Source organism: Nuphar pumila, chromosome 5 (genome assembly GCF_984573655.1).
Source record: "Nuphar pumila chromosome 5, dmNupPumi1.hap1.1, whole genome shotgun sequence".
NCBI lineage: Eukaryota > Viridiplantae > Streptophyta > Magnoliopsida > Nymphaeales > Nymphaeaceae > Nuphar > Nuphar pumila.
The window spans coordinates 52717394-52721731 of record NC_143253.1 but is presented as its reverse complement, the minus strand read 5'-3'; the positions used below and the strand labels follow the sequence as shown (position 1 = coordinate 52721731).

At 34.5% G+C, this 4338-nt stretch overlaps 1 pseudogene; it reads right to left on the bottom strand.

Moving 5' to 3' along the window:
* Positions 1-2378: 2378 nt before the first annotated feature.
* Positions 2379-2923, bottom strand: LOC149837594 (small ribosomal subunit protein uS10y pseudogene; annotated as a pseudogene).
* Between the last annotated feature and the right edge of the window lie 1415 nt (positions 2924-4338).

The following is a 4338-nucleotide window of genomic DNA, read 5'->3' as shown; positions in this document are numbered from 1 at the left end:
TTTCAAAGTAAAATTGAACTTTGAAAATGAATTTGAATTGGAAATTTTGAATATGAAATGAAATTGAAATCTCAAAGTTAAATTGGACTCTGAGATGGAAAATGAAATAGAATTGAAAAAAAGATGAATAGGATTGAGGATTGATTGAAGAAGATATTTACATCACTTGGAGTTTTAAAAAAAAGTAATTTTGAAAATATGATGCAGTTCTATCCTAAATGATGAATGAATTAAAAGAATTTTGAAATTGGATTTTAAAAAGCTATTCCATTCTTTAAATGAATTAAAATAAGATTGAAGATATAATACATCCTTGACTATGGTCATTGGATGTATTATATAATAATCTATATTTAAATTCAGGTGAAGAATGAAATACATTTGGTGCTTTTATAGGATTTAAAATGAAATTAACCCTCAATATACCCTGACTATGGCCATTGGTATATATTTTGAGTCAATTTTAAGTTAAATTCTAATAAAAGGAGAAAATATTTAAGGAAAATATGATGAATTTTGAAAATGGATCCAGTATGGATCCGGTGTTATTTCATAAAAGATAAAAATCCTAAGTTTTGTCCACACCCTGACTATGGCCATTGATGTGGATCATCAACTTAGGATTGATTTACCTCTTACGAAATGGTGCATGTGCCATTCGTGTTTCACCAATGTGAGAATTTGAAAAATAATGGTAAAGATGCATGAAAAACAAGTAATTCATGATATCTACAATGCTCATTCATTCTATCTAAAACAGGAAATATGAATTCTCATTAAATCCTAACTTATTACAACTCATAAAATTGGATATACAATTCCCAGTGATGACCTTTTCCACATATTTCCTGCAAAACATTTGATTAGTATGAAAATGGAAGAACATTGCACATATCATACGGAAGTTAATGGAAAAATTGCTCATGTGCTAAGATATTTAGAATGTGAGAAGGCAAGAGATGATGTGTATGTATATACTTACATATATATATATATATACAGGCATGCCAATATACATATATATATACATGGGTGTGCATATATATATTTACATATACACTTATATATATATATATATATATATATATATATATAGTACGTATAAAACATAGGTGGATAAAAATGATGGTGGTGTGAGCAGAGTGGTATTTGTGGGAGATACATAGTGGAGGTGCAGGAAATTCATAAATATGACATAATGGTTATGTCAGTGATTATACAAAAATGAAACTAAAACAGAGAATCAAGATGGCGTTACATATGTATGACCATGGAGGGCTATAGATATGAAGCTCATGCTGTTATAAAGGTGCAGCTGAAAAACATGGAGGGTGTTACAGCAACTGTGAGTTTACTGCAAAACTCGTATTTGAGGGATGCTGAGATGGTGGTGCTGTGCAAGCTAAATGAGGCGGGGACAGGGGAATGTGCTGGCAGTGATATAGTGAAAGATTTACTGCAAAAACTGGTGTAGGTGGTATGAAAGTGTAGTGGTAATGGGTGTTGTAGGGTGAAGGTGCTGGAAAGATAATTGTGATGGTTAGCAGGGGATGCTGGAGAGGTAGTATGCAACAGTGATAGTAATGTGAGTGGAAAGCATGAATATGATGTGTGGTAACTACTACTGCAGTTACAATGGGTGAAAGGAGGTGTAAGGCAGGGGTTGGATGGTTGTGTGATAAGTACGGCTGGTTGTGCAAGTGATGAAGGTTACTCTCAATGAGGATCGGACTGGAGAGATGATCTACAGTTATGCACAGCAGGGAATGCACTATGTGGTGTTGAAGTGATTGTATACTGAAGTGTTGTGAATCTTAGTTGAAGATGGGTATTATTTATATACAGTAAACTAAAAAAAAAATGCACACTCTGTTGTAGCTACAGCAGGTGAAGAACCCTGTGCACAAGTGAACCTTCATAATAGTGAAACAAGGAAGTGGCATGTTCCTGGTTTTTGCTCTCAACTGGGTACCATCTCCATGGCTTAACTATATATAACATGATTATCGGCACCAATAGGTCCTATTGGAACCTCCATAATGCCCATCAAATCAACAAGCTTGACCTAAAATTTCTTGATATAGCTGAATATGACTCTTGAAAGAAACTGTTTTCCTTTTTATCCAGCATACAACAACCTTGCTACGGTATCATGTCAATAATATATTACGCGAACAATTTTGTCCTGAAGGCATGTGCTTATTGTATATAGCATGATCATATGATTGCTGCAAAAATTTACTAAGAACAGGAACAATTTACAGATATATCAGAACAGTAAACATAAATCCAAAAAAAAGGGACAATAAATGTCTAAAACTAAAAAAGATCAATGCAACTAAATCTGAAAACTAAAAAAAATCAACAGTTCTAATTTCCTAGTTCAGATTTTCAGATGGAAGATCAGTTTGCTGGCAGAGAAAGAGAAAAAAAAAAATGAAACCCTGTAGTGGCTCTCTTCAAATCCTTCAATCCTGACTAAATTCATATAGTAATCTAAAATATATATATATATATATATATATATATATATATATATATATATATATATATATATATATATATAAATTGATTGCCCGTGGATCTGCAATAGTCAGTTCAGCCTCTACACCAGGTTCAATGGGGATTGATGTAATCTACTTTACAATCTCTGATGAGTTTACAAGGTCAATGACCCTTTCACAGCCCGAACTGGTCCCAAATATTAGTATCTTCACCACATGGTGACTTTCTAGTAGTCATCTGCAACACTTTTTGTAGGTATCCTTACTGGTCCTTTAACTTTAAGCCTTTTGTCATTTGCACCCCGGACAAGGTCAGCACAAACTTTTTCAAGATTCTTTACACTTTTGGAAGAGAAAATAATTCTTATTCTATGAACTTGTTCCTGTGGTTCTTCCAAACCAGGTTTTATTGGCTTCATCATGCCCAATTCCAAACTAATAGATCGGATGACAAAAACAACAAACTGTATAACATTATAAGACAAAATACAGAGGCCAATGAATATCAAAAATCCAAGAAGGGGGGGTTTATATGCACTGTAGAATATAAACTTGAAAGGTAAAATAAATAAAAAAATAGTGCATAAAATGGAGTTTGAAGCATCTAATGGAATGAAGATATGAGGATGATCTAGAGTATACAGAATGATATAACTAAAATCAAAGAAAGCAAGAATTGAGAGAATGAAACTTAGATCACAGAAAACACTAATTACATGAACTCGATGCAAATAATCCAGGTTTGATAGAGACATAATGAGATCAATCCAGATTTAAAACTCAGATGGGTATAACCTCCTGCTGATTCTTAACAGAATTTTGAAATTGACCAGGCGTGTGAAGAGGATTCATCGGCTCAAGGGTTTTTATCTATTGAAGGTAACTTATATGTGACCATATATAGAGATAACAAAGCATATATAAAACTGATTCTGTATACGATATGAACGATCAAAACAGGATTATGTAACGTGAAGTGGTGAATATAACAGGGGCCATCATTCATTCTGATGAGGTCAGGTAGGTGTTGCACAGGTGATATAACAAATTACGTTGACATAGTGAAAATAAAGCCTAGAGAATGACTAACGCTAAAAGATGCTACAGCGTGATGCAGGTAAGGATCGATCAATGAGACGCATTACTGATTTAGAAGGTGATAAAAAAAAAGTAAAGTGTCATAAAAGGACACAGAAAATACGAACAGCGATCATGAAATGCTAATTGAGATGCAAAGTATTTCATATTAACACCAGAGAACAGATGCATAAGGTGAATGAGATATAAAAAAAAAAAGGAAAAGAATAATACCCAATCGGATACTCTTTAAGCATGGAAGTAAATGTAAAAAAAAAAAACGGGAAAAACATGAGATGGTGTTGGATCGATTCCCTTCCGTTGCTGTGGCACGGGAGTGTATTGAAGTTGCTATAAGCAAATCAACCCAATCCATGGTGCGCTAATAGGGGCTTCAAATATAAAAAAAAAATCGGAAATTACAGAGGGGAAGCAGAAGCACTTACTTGTTTGGCTTGAGAGACAAAGAGCTTCCTCCGATTGATCGGGAGAGAAGATCAGAGGAATCCAGAGGAAGAAAAAAAAAACAAAAAAAAGAAGAGAATAAGAAGAGGGAATGGAGAAGATCAGTATGAAGGGGTAGAAGACCACCTTGCTGAAGAAGGGAAATGGGGAGGTGAAGAAGCGGTCAAAAGGGGAAGAAGGAAAGAAGGTTCATGCCGTGGAGAGGTAGGAGACGGATGTGGGGTTTTTCTCGACGTTCCCCTCTTAAGGAGGGGGTTCGAAGGTTCGGGAGGGAAGGTAGTTGAAGATGAAG